This window comes from Charadrius vociferus, unplaced genomic scaffold (genome assembly GCF_000708025.1).
Source record: "Charadrius vociferus isolate BGI_N301 unplaced genomic scaffold, ASM70802v2 scaffold2, whole genome shotgun sequence".
Lineage (NCBI taxonomy): Eukaryota > Metazoa > Chordata > Aves > Charadriiformes > Charadriidae > Charadrius > Charadrius vociferus.
In genome coordinates, this window is record NW_009647595.1 from 2233036 (window position 1) to 2252782 (window position 19747).

A 19747-nucleotide genomic window follows, 5' to 3' on the forward strand; every position below is an offset into this window, starting at 1 on the left:
AACTATAAAAGGATAACGGAAATCAGTTCTGCAATACAGGCAAGCCCCATCTCCAGAAAAAATCCATCTCCATCTCTGAAATGGGAACTCAGGCTCCATTTTAAAATTTGGCATTTCTTAAGACATTCTTAAGGCTTTTCTTAAGTTCTTGCCTTAAGATCTAGATCCGTCTGCATCCTTTGTAATCTTTGCACAAAATGAGCAACTAGACAGCTGTCCTATAGTTGCCAAAGGACAGTATAAAACCAGTTCAGATTAAGGCATTAAAAGGACACATATAAGTGTACAGGTACATGCATTAGAAGGCTGTAAATGTTTAAAAATAACCGAGGAAATCAAGTAAGAGGATATGCTTGCTGAGTGCTTAAATAGCCTGTTGACTTTAGTGGAAGTTTTGGCAAAAGCTAAAGGCAGGCTGGCCCCTTACTAAACAGAACTGAATGAAATACTTGCTGATTATGGCAATATCAGCAGGGTTTCTTTTAGGTTTTACATGAAATGTGTTGTGTTTGGGGCTGAGAAAGAGACCCCTAACTCACAGCACATGTATCAAAAGGTCCATTAAGACTCACAGCGCTTTTGAACCTGCTCTGAGTTGCAACCTTAATGACACTGCTTCACCTTCCTTCACCAAAATTTTATGAAATTTACAGTTAGCATGTTTGCATTGTGAAAGTCAGGAAATGTGATACCTTGAAGAATTTTTACATTAATGCTTCCGAAACACTTGAATCTGGAGCTCAAAGCAAACTTGCAAGGCTTGCAAAAGCACTTAGGTTGGAAGGTATAACAGAATAAAAGGCAATAGTTTGCATGACTCCTTGCCAACTGAAACCACTGGGCACCACACAGATTGATTAGGACATGATTCTGCCAGGTGCCAACGTGTCTTGTGAGTCACTGTGTACTCTCAGCTCCTTGAAATCAACAGAACCAAGTCAAAAGACACTCAGTACTTACCCAGATCAGGTTTCTAACAAATCAGTACAAGAGTGTTTTCTGCTATATGCTTTGAATAGAAGAAGAAACTCAAAGCACCCACTCTCAGACATGAAAATTAATAAAATTACCAAGGAACTAGCATTTCTCATATCGTAATGAATGCAAACCAAGCAGCTGAGCTAGCAGATAACGAGGCATGTTAATTTGGAATTACGGCAGCATTTGATAGCAAGGCGATGGATAAAGTTCTATCAGCTTTTCCATTATAAACCACCATAAAAATCTACTGAAAGCAGATATTTGGTGTACGGTTTCTGAGCCTCAGAGTCATTCTAAAATTTGCATTCTGAAGTAGTTTCCACTGAAAAGAAATCAAATCAGTTATTATTATGGCATTCTAGATAAAAATTCAAATGACATTTAGGAGAATTAAGTTTATTTGTGCTTTTATTACCTAGCAAACTTTGGTCCTTAACATTAATTGCAATGGTTATTATTCCATAATTGTAAGAAAGAGCTTCGTTATTTTAAAAATAACCTGCAAAGGAGTAGTCATTCTTTAGTACTCACTCTTTATAAGTATGTGCTAAGTGCTCCTGATGTAGATTTGCTGGTAGTGTTAAAATATGCACTAGAAATAAAATACAATAACTGACTCAAGCCAAGTATGTCTTCTATGTGTGAATGGCGTCCTCTGCCTATTGTACTTTGTGCTTTTTCATACCAGAGATGCTATGTAAAGATTATTTTTATTTACTGGCATAGCACAAATTTCCAGTGCTCCTCAGGCTAGCAGTATTCTTATTTGGATGTGAACCCCAGTAGGTCGGTCACTTTCCAAACAGGAAAGGCTGTTCGGCTTTTGTTTCAGCAGTGTCACAAGCTAAAAAGGCAAAACACAGAAGCAGCAACTCAGAAATCACTGAAATCTAGCCAGGTCCTCTTGAGCATCAAGCAAAACCCGTCACCCCTAGAAACAGAGCAGCTATTATAACAGTGCCAGCAACATGACACAGACCAAGAGGAAGGAAGTACAGAAGAAAGAACCATAGGCAATTAAAGCAACCAGAACTTTAAGGTAATTACCCAGTTTGTAATATAGCCAAAAGCCAGGATAGATGCTGCTATTCCTGTGACAAGTGTCATCCAATATTTTATGGCACGGAGCGGTCAGGAGTCAGAGCCTCAGGGCTGGGATATACCTGCAGACCACCCCAGCAGGGCACGTGTGACTCAGGGTGTAGAATGCCATCTTCTGAATCACAATGCCACTTCCTGTGGCACTTTGGTTTTCCTTCCAGGATTCCCCTGGCTGCCTGACACTATGTAGATTGTAAGATTTTTAGAAAGCTGAATATATCTAAGGTCTTGAACCAAGTTTGTGCCCTGTGAAATACAGTCAGCATTGCTGGCTTTGCCTCCAGGTCAAAGCTGAACCATTTAGTTTCCTCTAGTCCTTAAAAGGTAGGAATGGTAGGTCTAATTTTAAAATATGCCCTTGTTTTTGTTAAGTGTTGCCTAGCCTTCCGGTTCCACAGTCATTTAAAGAGTAGTCAGTGTTTCCATTACAAACTCCTCTTTCACGGATTTACCATTGCAATAAAAACATATTCTTATGGCAGAAATATACTCTCTGCACAAATTCTCTGCTGAAGGAAGGTGTGTTTAAGTGTCAAAAATTGTCATACCAAAGCAGGACACAAGGAAAAGGACTAAGGACTTGATTCTGAAAAGAATGTCAAAAGCTTGGTTTCAAGCACCTGAGGAATTTCATTGAGTTCCAGAGCTTTGTTTGCATTTTTAATAATCAAGCACTGGGACCAGAGTAATTAACAGTTGTTAAAACCAATTAATAAACTAACTAACTAAATAAACAAACGCCATATGTATGCCTAGCATTCATGCAAAAGCCACATCTGCCCATAGAAGAAAGGACAAAGATCACAATCCTAATACAGAAAATAGTGCCATCTCAATTGTGTAATAAATTTCAGGAGTGCATTGTACCCTCAGCTCTTGTTCATTTTAACTATAGAAACTCAAGCTGTTAAGAAAGAGGGTTGTCTCCTACCCTCCGAAGGAGACAACAGGTTTGATAATGCTGTCTTATGCATCTTCCTTCTGCCTGCTCATAATATTGATCTTACATAGATACATAGGAAAAACATAATATATTACAGTTATTGGAAGTAGACTAATGTATCACAGAGAGAAATGGGATGATGTCTCTGTAGATCACCAATTCTTCTGCTGAGGCTAGAACTCCAGTCCAACATTTCAGCTGTAGTTGTTCCTTCTCGCATTAAGATGCTCACAAAATGGTATCTCTTTTGTCAAAAGTATTTCCCTACAGAAACCTAACGAACTGCATCTGCATGATCCTGTGATGCAGGTGGAGACCAACTTAAAATAAAGCCCAAAAATATTGTCTTCTGATACACAGAGCTACTTACTAACACAAATATTACTGTGTACATCGTATGTTAAAGGAAGAGCTGAAACTCCCACTTATTAAGAGGATAGTTGCAATCCTAATTATAACTATAATTATATATCTCATGGATATAGTAAAATATTGATTTTGTCTACTGTAGCTACAAGAATTGTATAAGACATACGACAAAAAATCAAGCATAACAAATGCACAATGTAACTTCAAGATGAAACTAAGAGATGGGACGCAGAACAGATAGTGAAAAAATATTTCCTGAATTTTAATATGGTAGCTATAGACCTCGCAAGAAGTAGGGATCAATGGAAAGTGATAGAAAAGCTAAGGGAAGCCAATGAAGAAAGATCTATAGACATCTTAAACCTATTTGTAGAGTTTATGCCTCTTAATTAAATTCTCTACTGCAGTTACCACAAACCCACATCCAATATTCAAAGAAACTGCCATATCCAACAGATTTAGTGAGCTGTAGGCCAAAAGCATATGCCTATGGAAATCAAAAAGGTTTTTTACAAGCAAGTGTACCAACATTTTATCATCTCCTCTCCTACTGAATTGAGCTGTATGTACTGATAAACAGTAGCAGTCATATCTAAAACAAAAACTCCACTATCAACGGAATCCATTAAACTACATTTTGACAATTATTTCCTTTTTTTTTTCTGTGCGCTCCATTTTATCTATGGAAATACCAGAATAAGAACACCCCGAGCATATTAACATACTACAGCACACTTCAATTACCCATTCGGGTGGGTTTAATATTTATGGACTTGCTCCTCTCAGCCCTCCTCATAATGCTGCATCTCTCAGCTCTCATGCTTCAATCTCATTCCACGAATTATTTTTAAAAGTGCCCAGTTTTAGTGTAAAATCACTCTATAGTCTGGAAAAACTGTTAGATAATATGGCAAGCTGAAATTTACCCCTCCCCGCCCTCACCAAAAGAGATGATCCAATTCTTCATATACTGGAATGGCAGCCTTCTGGGAAAAGTAGAGTTTTCTCCAACTCAGCTCCTGACCAAACTGCTCCTCAAGTTCAATTTTAGCAGGTTTTGATCAAACTTATGGAGTCCTTACTGTTTGGCCTGCAAGGTTTGAATTACCTCAAAAGTTAGTTAGTTGTAGTAGTTACTGGCAAATAATTTTCAATAAAGTTATAAAAGACCCACACTATTAAAAAAAAAAAAAAGAAAAGAAAAAGAAAAGAAAAGAGTATGATGCAAATAACAGAGGTAGCTCCACAGGTAAAACTGTTGGGGACAGGGTATGAAGAAGCTGTCCGGGCGCACAGACTATGGTGCTGTGTTTTAACTGTGTCAGGACAGACTCATATTTCTTGTTTAACATATCAGCTTGAGAGGCTGAAGAGTATCAAATTTAAAACAAATTTAACTAAACCTGCTCTTTCTTCCTATTGGATTCCTAGTTCACTGCACAGTTTACCAGAGGTGTTCAGGGAAGTGAGAGTCACCTGAGAGATTTTTATAGGCGCTCTCTAACATAGAAAGAGACGTCTGAGTAACTGATCATTTTTTTCAGCTCGTCTTCTTTTTAGCTAACAGAAAACTGAAAGTAAAAGCAAAACAGATAATAAAGCTGACAAGGGAGAGTAGTTCAAGGCTGAACACGCCAACCCATCCTTGATAGTCTGTGAAATCAGCCAGCTGTGATACCGCACTGACGATTACAAGCTTGTATTTCCCTCAATTAGGTCAAATAAAGGTGTCGCAGGCTTTCCACCTGCACTTTCTAAGGGGATTTCACTTCAGCGCCAACTTCACTTCAAATGCTGGCTTAGTAAAAGTCACGCAGAGACTTTATGCATGTGGTACCTATTGCACACACTGGAAGCAGTGCTGCCTCTCTTGCCATGGTGTATGTTTCGCCAAGGAAGGAAATTACCTACTTTCGCCTTGTACCAAACGCCTGCTGAAGGGACTAAAGACACAACTTGTAAGAGTCGCTTTGAAGCATAAGGCAAAAATCCGGCTAAAGCCTCATCCCTTTTACACAACAGAAATGCCTGAGTGCTTTGTGCGTGTTCTGTACCCAGTTCCAAGACTGGATGTATATCCAAAAGAACACAGGGATGCACTCCTTTTGCTGAAATAACAAATAAAACAGCTGAGGATACTCTGGTGAACAAAAAAACTCCTAGCAGTTTTCCCTATGGAGGTATTAAGCTGTTTGTTTTATACTCAAATATATCAAAATGGAGCTTAGGTACATTTATTCTGAAAATGATGTCAAGTGCCGTGCTGCTTCAGACGAGGAAATATTGTACAGTACTATCTTCTCAAAACTTAAGTCACTTTTAACCAGTAGTTTATAGTTACAAACAGCGGGAACTCACATGCCTTTGGGCACTTGTGTCAAAAAGCTTTTACTGAGAAGGGGTCAACACACTCAGATCCAGCAAAGCACTGCTGATGCAGAAAACTTTGTCATATTTAGTCAGCGTGTTACAATGAACAAGAGCCATTTGGGAAGGGCTCTGTCTAAACAATTCAACTACATCTCGGGGAAGGGCTCTGTCTTAACAGTTCAACTGCATCTGTTCACCTCCACTGGCACCGCAATACACAAAACATCAGAAGAAGATTCTTTGTGGAAAAGCAAAATAAATTAGGGCTTAAAACTTGTAATATATTGTTATTATTAGATTAATCTTAGGGGTAGACATCCACAAGCAGGAAAATTCAGAAGAAAGGGACAATCTGCCATAAAAGCCTACTCAGTAACTAAGCAAAACACTGAATGTCTGGGTCTGCTTGTGTTATGCAGCAGGACAGTCACAAAACTAAAATCAAGGTGTAGGTTTGCCAAGCCTCAGCTCAACAGCTTGGTGCAAGACCCAAAATTAAAATAAATGTCTATAATATTTAGTCTTCTTTCTGGCTGAGGTTGTTTTTTAAAACTTCATAATTCGTTTTGGGGGCTGGAAAGGTTATTTTCCTACTGATTTTAAAATATTTGCCCGTTTCCTTACAATGCTGCTCTACTGTTAAGCACAAAGGTGGAATTTCTGCTTACAGCCCACACATTATTTGCTTTTCTCCTTCCTATGCCTTGGAGTTTATACTAGCCTTTAATTTAGGCACTTGAAAAGTGGCAGGTACATATGAATGGATCAACTGATCCATTAAGTGCAATAATGCTGTATAGGTAGCTCACAGTCCCTTCACATCACTGATCCTTTCACATTATTGGATTCAATGGGCATTTTGCTACACTGCTTATTACTTACCAAAGAAAGAGCATTAAGAGATTGCAACACTGGCAAAATCAAACTTTCAGAAGTTAGGAAATAACACATTTGTATTTGCTCAGATAGCCTAAATTTTGACACTGCGTTCAGGCTAGGCATGAAATGGAGAAGGGCAGGCGTGCAATGTCACAGAATGAAGGATATTTGGGAAACCCCAGGTTTGATACTTCCTAATTTCAAAGCGTTGATTTCGTAACCAGATCTAACTTCATATGAATCAGGGCCTTGGTGAAGAAAGAGTCCATGATGACAGCAACTGAAGATTGTAGCGGAAGACACAAACACCAGGCTGAATTTGGGTTGGCCAGACGGACAAGTATCTGGCATTTCCCAACTTCAGAGGACTTGATTTTCCACCTAAAAAAAAAAAAAAAGCAGTGTGAGTTGCAACTGTGGGTTGCTAATCCATTTTTTAAAGAAAGCCTACTCTGTTCACATGCAGCCACCTCTTCATCATCAATGGGCCATCAATGCTGATGGCTTGTGATGGCTACACAGAAGCCAGCTGCTGGAGAAACCAGAACACTCTCAACTGCCAACCACACACACCTTACTGCCAGTGGAGACAACTGGTGGAAGAGAAGGCTCCTAGAGTGGGGCACAGGAGGGAGCTTGTCCCAGCCCTCTTTTCTCCAGAGAGCATCCCCATGACCTCTCCTGCTGTGCTGGCTGCAGTGGAGCTACCGGCATGCTGGCATCAGCTTGTGGTGCTGGCGAGCTGCCACAGTTTCGCTGAGCTCTGGTAGGCAGAAGTGGGAAACATCTCTGGAAAAACAGTTTTGTGAGACAAAATAAATGCATATTTTTCTACTCTAAGAGCTCTCCCCCTTTTTGTCCTGCCACATATGTATGTGCACACTCCTCACATAGCCATACTTCAAAGCCCCGTTGGAAGCACCAAAGATGCTAAAACTTATCAGAATGAAGTTACAAGATCCTTTTATGCTGAAATGGGCCAGGGCTCCCAGGTGTGCAGGTAGGGCAGCTGCCACCCCGATGATTAAAGCAACATAAGATACAGCCTACCACAGCACATCATGTCGGAGAAAAAATTCCTCTTACATTTCCTCCTTTCCTCCAGTGCATACCTACGTACAGGGTGCCTTTGCTGGTCCAGATTATCCCAATAAAAGTGCTACTCACTTCAGGATGAGACGAACCCTCAGCAGGTTTCTTATCTGGTCTCCCTGAATGAATCACAATTTTAAATGCACAAAGCAAAGGCTGAGTGTCTGCCACAGCTACTACAGAAAGAAAAAAAAATAATCACAGAATCATAGAATGGTTTAGGTTTGAAAGGACCTTGAAGATCATCGAGTTCCAACCCCCCTGCCATAGGCAGGGACACCTCCCACTAGACCAGGTTGCTCAAAGTCTCATTCAACCTGGCCTTGAACACCGCCAGGGATGGGGCCTCAACAACCTCTCTGGGCAACCTGTTCCAGTGCTTTACCACCCTCAAAGTGAAAAACTTCTTCCTAATGTTTAATCTAAACCTGCCCTCTTCCAGTTTAAAGCCATTCCCCCTCATCCTGTCACTACGTGCCCTAGTAAAAAGTCCTTCCCCAGCTCTCCTGTAGGCCCCCTTTAGGTACTGGAAGGCCACAATAAGATATCCCTGAAGCCTTCTCTTCTCCAGGCTGAACAGCCCCAACTCTCTCAGCCTCTCCTCATAGGAGAGGCACTCCAGCCCTCGGATCATCCTCATGGCCCTCCTCTGGACATACTCCAGCAGGTCCATGTCCTTCTTATGTTGGGGACTCCAGAGCTGGATGCAGTACTCCAGGTGGGGTCTCACAAGAGCGGAGTAGAGGGGCAGAATCACCTCCTTTGAGATGTCACGTAATAGCACATTTCTCTCCCAAGAAGCTTTGATGTCAGGAAACAAAATACCCAAGTACAACTATTTTTCTAACTTGTTCATCTTTGGGGGTTGCCAGAGGAAAGTCTTTTTTGCCTCCCAGAACACCACAAAGTTGAGAGATGGAGAACAAGTGATTGTCCACGTGACTCTGTGAAAGTTCTGGATTTTCCAAATGGTCATTTACAGTTACATGTTTATTCATTTTTCCAGTCAGTGAGCATTACCAAAATAAAGGACTGAAAAACAGAGGTTATGCTAATAGTTCCCAAGTGACTATCAAGAGCAGGCAGTTTCAGTCTCTGGTGCAGATGACAGTAGATTTTCTCAGGAAGCTCAGAGACGACACACCGTGGCTTTGTGAAATTGCACAGAAGATAATAATTTGTAAAAATTTGTATCTGTAAAGCCATATCAGCAATTGATTGTTAGGTGATGCTTTGAATAATCGATAACATTCATCACATTCAGTGACAGACATCAACCATAACAGTTGCAGTGAGGTAGCTAGGAATTTTTCACCAGAGCTGAAAAGCCATTAGGTGAGTAAATACATCCATGACTTAAAAAAAATTATTTCAGTTGAAGGAACAGTATCAAATTTCTGATCTTCTGACACTCAGACACATTCTTTAGCTGAGATCTGGCATTTAGACAGTTTTTCTTTTTTATTTGAATTTCTGTCTTAAGAAAAAATCAAGTCAAATTAGTAAAATTTTGTGTACTTGACTAAATACAGAGAAGGCACATTTTACTGCTCTCCAGCATGATTCACTGAATAATCCAATATGTAGTTCTGCTCCATCAGTGGTGGAATAAATTGCTTCCTTGCTTCCTCGTTGGGATGTGGATAAGCTGTTCGTCAACATTAAATGCAACAACCCTTCTTTGTGATTTCTCTGTTTTGCAAACCTCAGAAAATTCTGAACCAAACTTAGTACAGATTGATGAGCTATACCAAAACGAAAGCACTCGTGGACACAAGATTTTATTGCTGGGCAAAAGTACAGAATTGTCTTCAATAGAACCTTTTTGCCTAAGTCTCACTATCTTTATCATATTATTTGTCATGTGAATTCACCCTGTATTTTTTCTCCTTTCCAAAGTAAGTGAAAAACAATCACTTGGAATGGAAGGACCTTTGATATGTCTATTCTTATGTTCTTCTGCATATACGCGTTCCCATTGTGAGTTTATGTCATTCTGTTGAAGTGAACCTGGTCAAGAGGTGGACTGGGTTCTTCATATTTAAACACTTGATTTTTCCATATAATTCACAGAGGATACGGTACAAAACTCGGGGAAGACAATGTGACTTTTTCTACTTCTCCATCACAGATCTTCAACTCTTCATTGTCTTTCTAAATGTTCACCTGTAAAACTGCTTCCTTGGAGTCATGCTTTTTCATTCATTTGCATTCAAAGACCCACTGAAGAAGCTCATTCCAGTTCTGTAGCTTCCCTATATTTTTCTGTTTACCCTATTTCCTTCTTTCCACAGAAAGGTAGCTTGCGATACTTTCTGTTGCTCCCACCTCTTTCCCAATTGCATCATGCATCCTTCCCAAACTCTTGTCACATGCCCGTCCAGTGTAACAAGGTGGGACACAGATTTCTATCTGGCTTTCTTATTCTCATTCATGGCGGAATTTTTTTCCCCCACATACAGGTACAAAGCCAAACGCTTTGCAGAAATCAACTCTGTAATCAGAATCAACTCTCCAGAGTTATGAGACTCCACACCCAAAGGAAAAACAAAGGCTCAAATCCTTCTGGACCTGAACTGTTCTTAGGAACAACAGTATAAGCAATATTGTGGCATTGTGCCTAAACTCCTTAGTTTTGCCGGGCCCAAACTGACTCACACAGAATCATCTTAGCACTCTCTGTAACCACTACACTGGTCGATCTGCAAACCAAATCATCCTCCCATGCATAATGGAGAGATGATTCTTTGCTTTATCAAGCAAATTGGCTGTCTCATCTAAAAGGTTATTCAGGCAAAATGTTGAGGTTTTGCTGCAAATATCTAAACTCAGTTTTTTCGAGAGAGAGACATTAAGGAGCATCAAATGAGAACAATCAAGGTCATTAAGGACAGTCAGGCAACATCTCAGCCACCTCCCTACAAGAAAGACAGCTGTGGAGTTTGTCAAGAATACTATATGCTGCAACAACCTAAAAACAGAGGACCTCAAGACTTACTTAATGGAAAGCAAACCAAGAAACATGTATTGACGCATACCGAAAAATTTCACTGGTAAGAAGTGTAACACTTCAGGATGAAAGAATCTCAAACTGTGATACACCATGTCATAAATCAGCTTTTAGGATACAGCATGTAGCACTATTTGGCATTTGGGCCTAAAAATGATAGAAAGTTATAAATACTTCAAATGGAATTGTTTATTTAAACAGGCAGACATATTAAATATACTTTACTAAATATGAACTGCAGAAGATCCAGCAGGTTACAAGACGAGGGTAACCAGCCACTGGAATGGGGGAGCTGTTGTGTTTTCACTCACTTGAAATAGGTAAACAGAGATGATACATCTTCCCATCACCACCAGCAGCTGTGAGCAGGAATTGTTCAGTGAAATTCCAAGGCTTACGTTACGTAGGAGGCCAGCCAGGATCATCATAATGATCCCTTCTGGTTTTAAAAGCTCTGAATACTATATGTAATCCCTGTAATTAATCTAGCTCCATAGGCTTCTGTTTACGAGTCAGTTATTTTGGCTGTCTGTATCAGGAGAAATAACTAGTTGCAGCCAGTCAGGGTTTATTGAAAGTAGGGAATTACTATTTGGAGCAAAGTCTGTTTCTTAAAAGCCTCCTGTATAAGCCTATGCTCTTTGGAAACACCAAAGTTGATCTCTATGACACATGCTATTTGCTGAAAGTTTACGGTAGATTGACTCATGCAGTTTTATGTTGTGCTCTGTTTAAGATACTATTTTTTTTGGTTGAGTGGTAGCTGTTTCAGTGGTTACCTTTTGGTTTGATGGTTTGTTTTTATAGGGCAGAGAAAGTTTACCCAAATTACGAGCAGTTGCCAGTACTGCCTGAAGAAAAATGTCATCCTGACATTGATTTCTTTGGGGAATGAATCACGCAGCTATATGACTTTTAGCAGTGCTGTCTGTCTAGATTTGTGATCTTTTTTCTTTCTTTTAGTACGAAGTTTGTCACTTGAAACAATGCGTGATGTCTCATCTTAAGTATATTTATAGTTTTCCCTCTGTTTACTAACAGTTCTGTTCTGTGTGTCATTCGTGTCTGGCATATGCATCATCAGTAGTTCCATTTCAGTATAGAAACCCATAATTTCACTTTATATTTTGTCCATATGCATCATTTTTGTGGCTATGTTTTATCCATGATGGGGCATTACGAGGAGGCCTTCTTAATGATAGAAACCATAATGTGTCCTAAATATAGCACAGTATAGATAATTGCAGACAGGAGTTTAGGGGTATTTTTGGTTCTGACAATTAATGACTGCTTGCATGACAGTTTTAATGCATTGCATCACATAAAAAAACACCAACACAAAACCAATGGCACATTCCTTTGGAGAGTTCCCTTGAGCTCAGCTAATCCAAAGAAAATCAAAACGGCCAAATCTTTAAATCAGCACAAACAGAAAACCTAAGTAATGAATACAGCTTTATGGATTTCTTCAGGCCAGATCCTGCTCACTTGAAATGTTCCACTTGGGAGGAAAGGGCTGAGGAATCCCAGGAGCAGCAAAATCAAAGCAGCAGATGTTTCTAGTCTGGTTCTAATCTCATGTAATTAGAATAACAGATAAATCATAACTTCTCATTTTCTCATCCTTGCTTTCTTTTTAAGATCGCTCAATTCCTTTGTTTCCTTGCTCTATTACTGTGTGTCCCTGTTACTTACTATTTATGAAGTACTGGTTGATGCAAATCTTTGGAGGTATAAAACCTTTGTGGTTGCCATGCTGTTTAGGGGCTCTAGTCAGTAAAGCTCAGGTCTTGCCCTTTGCCTCCTAGAAAAAGTGCAGCTCAGCATTCAGTTTGTGCCTCCCTCACCCTTCTCACCACAGCATGGAGAGACACTTACTGAACCGTCCGTATGGCATAGCATGACGGTGGGTATGGTCATCACATCTGAGGGACTCGGCACTGAGGACACACTGGCATCCGCACACCGGGAAAGACTCACAGTTACTGACTCATTCCCCACCACAGATCCTCCTTAAAGGAAAACACATGCTGTCTGTGAATCTCTTCCTAGTGCTAACAGGCAGTAATTCACTTCCAGATCGATTAACTCTAGAAATTTAAAAAAAAAAAAAAAAAAAGTTATCACTGAAAAGAGGCCAGTTCCAGCTGGGGAACTGGCATAGGCAGCATTGAGCACGATGTCAGTCTAAATCCACTTCCAGTGCTCATCTGTACCCTTGTGAAATTGGCTTCCCACCTCTGTGAGCAGGCACCGTGCCATCCTACTGCATGGCAGCCAAGCAATCATGCATACGCACTGACTGTGGGCAAGACGGGCATGAATCCAAGCCCAGGAATGTGGATGCAACAGCACGGCTGAAGCCTCTGCACAGATTCAACAGTTAATGGACCATGTCAACAGCATGAAGCTGGAATCACCTCAGACATCAGCCAAAACATCCTCCTCCACTGTGTGAAGTCATTTTTGTCGCCAAGTTATCTGGACATATATTGCACAAGAAGAGAAGAGGGAGGAGAGGAAGAAGAGCAACTGGAGATTTCTTAATGATGGGTTGTACATTCAAGCTCTGCCTGCCCTTTGCGTAGTCCTTATTCTTTTGATCAGGTTTTTGGTCTTTGGAAAGAAAATATCTGATCTGTGATGCAGCACTGTGGATGCTTTGCATGGCACATCTCTTCTGTGCTCTAAAGCCAAGGACCAGTTAATATTAGCGGTAATCTCCCACCATTAATGCAGCTGCTCACAAGCTCATGTTTATTCTTAACTGCTTCAGGCTGGTTACGGCCAAAGGGTTAAGACCTCTCCACCACAACATAGGACAAAAACCTGCCAGGATCTACTTTTTCCTCCCAGCACACGGTGCTCTGACCAAACTGCAAGCACCTATCAGGTTGTGGTAATCTCCTGTCCCTTAGACTGAAAGTCACCGTGAATCCCATATTAAAGCTGGAATCTCTAAAACCCTTGGAGAAATGACAATGCTACATAATGTTTTACTGACAGTGTTGGACATAGTCCGATGCTGTCCTTGGAACTGATTTAATGTTACTTCTAAACTCATAAATTCTTTTGAATGCTGTCATAAAAGCCCACACATTAAACAAAACCATGCACCAATATTTGGTGATGAGAAATACTGTGCTGATTTATGAGCCTTTCTGCTATATCTACGCTTTTATTGCCGCAGCCAGAGAGCAGATAGATTAAAAAGCAAAGCACCCAAGCAGGTGTCACTTCCTATGTGGGGATGAGACAAACAAAAACTTGAAGATTGGGGGAATCCTGCCTTGGGGAAAAATGCTGAAAACTCAGTGGTTCCCTACAGTTCCCATCAATGGCAAAATAATTACTATTCTGAAATCTTTTTATAAGGACTGTAGCTCAATTTTTTCCTTGCCAGGGTGGCTCAGCAGTAGTTCCAAGTGATGTTAATTACTCCAAATGGTAGAAGTCACAGCAGTCCTTTTATCCAGTCTGTGCAAGGGCTATACTTTATATGTTAAACTACTGTTAAACTAAAACCCAGCCACAATGACACCACATTGTGTATCTAAGCAAGTATACACAACTCTGAGACATGCATATGAAGTGCAGACTGGAATCCAGCCTTCCAGTTTCCAAATCACGGTCAAAAGCTCCAGAGGTACTAGCAATAATCAAAATCAAGCAGAAAAAATACCTTCATTTTTTCTTCATCTTTCTTCATTACTACGAAACTTGAAATTTTAAAAAGTCTAATTCATTAGCAGGTTAAAAAAAAAAAAAAAAAAAAAAAACCCAACATTCTGAGTCTGGACTGAGTGAAGGTTGTTTTTTTCCTTTGGTTTTGTTAGGCTGTCAAGCAGAAAATATGCCACCACCATCACCCTCCCTCCCTTTCACTAGCAAACAGTCTGGCAGACAAAAACTATGAAGGTGGGAGAATGAGGTTCAAAACTTTCCTTTTCTTGCCAGAAAGACACCCACGCAGACATGAAACCAACATTATGATACACATTACACAACACTGTGCGTCCCCAAACACCAGGGAAGCAACTCAGGAGGTAAGACAGAGTTCACTGAGCAGGGCAGATGTCTTAAGACATATTTGCTAGCAGGGTTCAGGCAGTGACCAGGGCCAGGAGGTCTGCGCAGCAAGTCAACCTCTTCGAAGCAGTGAGCAGCCACTGTCATCACTGATGGTGTTCAGCAGCAAACCAAAAAAAAAAAAAAAAAGAAACCTGGAATGCCCGTTTTAGACTATGCACATATTATCACATACCTATGGGCTAAGAGGGAGGTCTTCAAACTTTCTGTGACTTCCTGCGGATCTTTCCCTTTTCACTGTGATTCCCTCTCTAGTTTCCTCACATCCTTGCCTTCCCATTTTCCTGGATGAACTCATAAATGCTCCAGAGCAGGTAGTTGCCTCCTGGTTTGTTCAGGTTTTTTTTGCAAAGTGCTGAAGAACGTGCTAAAAGCTGTTTGGCTCTGGCTTTGTTTGGAAAGGGTAAGGCAGAGTTTGAACTAAAGAACGAAAAAAAAAAAGGAGAAAGTAATTATAAATCTACATAATTTGTAAATACGTGTGTTCAAGCAGAAGGTCAAACAGGTAATGCAAGGTACAGCAGCTGAATGCTAGGACCAGGAGACCAAGATACCATAGGACTGACAGAGCTCGCACTTTGAAATTCTGTCATTGCTCTGCACGATAAACAGGTTTCATACAAAATCCACAGGCCAGAATATCACCTAGGCACCACTTACTCATCTGCATAAGCTTAGCCTCTGCCACCTCTTGTGACTATGTCTCCCACCCATTACACGGCTTTCTCCAGAGCACCCCACACAGTTCACCACTTCATGGAAGGCTTGTGAGCGTGTTGGCAAGCAAAGCTCAGCTTTGCGCTAATACAAGGCTTCACACAAGGCTCTGTCAGTCTGTGCTTCAAGGTCGGTGACTTTTCCGTTCTCTTAAAAGATGATAAAGAGAGCAGGATCAACCTTCTTTGGTTTTTCATGGTGGGGAGTATGCCTATTCTCTTGGGGCAATTCGTGCACAACTTTGCTGCTTATCCCTACTATAAACTTAGAAAGCAAACTTAAAGACTGCATGCCAGTTCTATTTCAGTTCACAGCACTGTGTTTAAGTTTGTTTCTAAATATAAATACTTTCATTAGCCACACAATCCTCTGTTTAATTGCTTACATGATTTTTTATTTTTTTATTTTATTTTTTTTTTAGAGAGGAGCCTCAAACCAGAATGGGAAGGGCATAACTGGGCAGGACAGAAGTGTGATTCCAGGCAGAACATTACATTTGTTCCCTATTTCTGCAGCCCAAAATAACAACTCTCCAAAGAGCATTGGGGATGTTCAAATTCCAGAGCCAGAACTAAGCTCTGTAGCTCAAGACATGATGTGATCTCTAGGAGGAGGGGGAAGGAGAACTCTACAAGACAGAAATGCCTGAGATAAGAATGTAAAAATCTGAGGCTGGGTACATGCCCATAATCTCTCATGTGTAAACAAACAGTTAAATTTGTGTCAGGGAGCAGCATGTTCAGTTTTCTGAAGAAGACATGTTTCCCAGAAGGAATTACATAAATATTTATGAAAATGAAGCAGGAAATATTTTCCCAGGGTAGGACACTGTTCAGCACTGCATCAGGTCAGCAGAAGCGGGGGGTTTATTTTGTCAGTCTTCCCCTGGAACTGAATCATTGCCCTCTTGTTTGCAAAAATCTGTTCTGACACAGGAAGAGGCTGCACTTAGATAAACACAATTACAAACCACACTGAGTATTTCACTTCGTATCGCATCTCTGAATGCATATGTGAATGCCTTACTCTTTTGGACAGCTTCTCCGAGTGATTGCATGGAAAACAATAGCCATCGGTGTCTGTCTCAGGCCTCTCAGGAAGGCTGATGCCATATGAGTACAGTCAAAGGCATCTTCAGCAGAACTGAAAGCCTGCAGGCTAACTGTCAGAGAAGTATTCTCAATGAAAGCGTTCACAATACAAGTGCTCGTAACACACTCACTGGGAGCCAGTAAATTCTTGCCAAGTGTAAAAGATAGATAGAAATGCAAAGTTGCAATGCAGTGCTACCTGAGTGAGCAGAAGTTACACACAATTGAGGTTTGTTTGAAAAACAGGGTACAGCGTTCAGTGCTGCACCTCACAAAGCATCCAGCAGCTCTCTGAATCTGTGGTCTGCAACCCAAGCTCCTTCTGACAATTCCGTGCTGACCAGTCAGTTTGCTCCCTGGGCACCAGCTGTCTCCAATTTCCTCCTGCCTTGCAGCAGACACTTCCAGCTGGAATTTGGGTCAGCTTTTCTGTTTAAGGGCTAAAAGCTGAGGGGCACTGGAGTGGGAAAGGAGAGTAGGAGTATCCCTAGAAGGGATTGTAAGCTCTAAAGCAGACCGAAGGTCCTCCTAGAGCACCATCCCTGTGTGAGACCACGGAACACTCATGTCCATCCCTCAAGATACCCATCTCAACAGAAAGTCAAACTCACTAGCAGAAAACCAGGGAGATCATAGTTGATAGGGGAACATGTATTTCTGCACTGCTGAGGTTGATGAAGCTCTGCTTACTGAACATAGAAACAAGGAGATTTTGGAGAATATGGTCCTTAGTTTGGTTCTTTTTGTCATTTATTTGCAGACATATCAAGGTCTAGTCATTGTTTGTGTCTTACTCAGAGGAACGACTGGTGGAGACTCTGTTTACAGACTCGAGTAGTCATTGCGTGGTGTCAAAACCAAAAATTATGTTTTACAAAATAGCCCTAGGATTACTTTCCCCCCTACACTTGGCAAACCACGTTACTGCTTTTCCTCTTCTATTCTCTCTAAGCTTTGCCACTGTGATTGATGTATCAGGTATGACAGGCTGAAACACTCCAAATCGTCATGACCTCTCATACCAGAAGAACTGAAACCATCTTGGATCCCAAAGGAGAAAAATATTGGGTTTTTTTTTTTGTTTTGTTTTGTTTTTGCTTCAGATGGCCCCCGGTTTTATTCAGTACAGTAAGGTACAGAAAAGGAAAGTTCTCCTTGATACTAAATTCGGGTTAGAAAGGATGCCAGTGGACTCGCAGCACTTCTGGCTGAATCAGCCCATGGTTATAAGCAGGACGTATTAACCTGGAGTCCAACCACATGACCTAGGACTCTACGAATTATTAAAATTGGCTGTAGATCTGGCCACCTTTTGATGAACACTATGTTGTCTGTACTCCATGTAGTCTATTGACATTTAACTACTAATGTTTGAAGAATAAGCAAGTGAAGGTAATACGAATTACCATAGAAGCAGCTGGACTCCAAGGAGGCAATGCACTACACAATGGTTACCTGACTACTGCTTATCTCAAAGGAATAGAACCTTTCAGGATTTTATTTTGTGTCTTCTCAGGGTTTCCTTGTAAAACATTCATGCCCTAGGAAATGTTTGCTTTATGTCTTTTATGTCTGGACAACACTGCCTAGCTTGTTTTTCTCTGTTGCCTATAGACTTTTCTCCAAGCCTGATTCAATGAGAATTAACATGCACAATAGGCAATGTGTCTCATTAAATCTCCATCAGCAATGAAACTGCTTGAAGATTTTTCAGTGAAACTGGTTTGATAAATACCGATTTGCCAAACCCCAAGTTTTTTGTGCTAGTATATCAGTTTTGATGGATTGCCTGTTAAGGCAGGTTTCCTAGCTCCAGGACAGGATTTCTGGTCCAAGAAGACAAAACTGATTAGCAAACAGCCTTGTAATAAGGCAATATAACCTTAAGGCTCTAGTGCAAACACTGGTTTAAATTATGCAGAGAAAGAATTTGAATCTGGATCTCCTACATTTTAAGTAAGTGCCTTCATTACCAAGTTCTTGGATATATTAAACTTCATTTCTCACTGTGTGTTTAGGGGTTTTGTGATTGTCATGGAGGAAAAAAAAAGTAGGGTCTTGAATTATTTTCTAATGTGGAATAAGAACATTTGTAAATGATCACAGCAAGAGTAGTATCAGAAAAATGTTCCCTGTTTAGTCCTGTTCAGTGGCTGAAGTGGTTAAACAAATGATTTCCTCTTTCACTTACACTTACCCCTCTTTATCCCTGATAAATAACAAAGAAGTCTGTGTAAGTCTCTCAGTACTGTGGAACAGATAGCATCATTCATGTCAGTTCAGCAACATTTCCCAAAATGCCTCCTCCAAAGCTAAGTACACTAGCTTCCCACTCCTACGCTCTCTATTCTTGCTCTTACATTGACCTTCTGCTCACAAAATGGAAAGTGAAGAGAAGAAAAAGATAAATAAAACAGATTTACAGTGTACAAGTCAGAGGCACAGTGCCCAACGCAAATCACAGAGGAACAAGTTTATTCCTGGTACAACTCTATCTATAAACCCAGCTTTCTCTTTCCTCCCCCTCTAGCTGTGGTGTATCCGTTATTAAGGCCACATTTGAGGGTGTTAGTTAGATGACATTCTTTAGGACAGAGACCACTATTTATTTCTGAAAAGTACTGTATACAGTCTAACAAAAAAGAAAAGTGTTTTGAAAAGTGGGACAGTCTGTGACCAGGCTACGAAGAAAAAAGGGAGAGGAGTGTCTTGACCCCTCTTGGGACTTTCGCCAACATTTCATCCCAGACGAAAGCTTGAAATCAAAGCCTTCTTTTAGCCTTTAAGAAAAGGTGTTCACTTTTACATCAGTGCTGCTACTTTTTCTGTCTACCAAAAGGCTGAAACGCTGTAGGGCTAAGGAACTGATCATCTCTTGAATAATGAGGAAAACATCTCAAAGCTATTATCATAGGAAATACATTTTTTTTGCCTAGAATGGAAAGCAAACATGCGCTCTCATATACTAGGCAGTTCAAAAGCATAGTTCAGCTTTTTAAGTAGCTGTCTCCTTCGTTGTGTAAGAAACCAGAAGTTAACAAAATTCCTGGAAAGACTACAAATACTCATCTCCCCTTTCTATGCTGACAGGCTACCTCGAGCGGT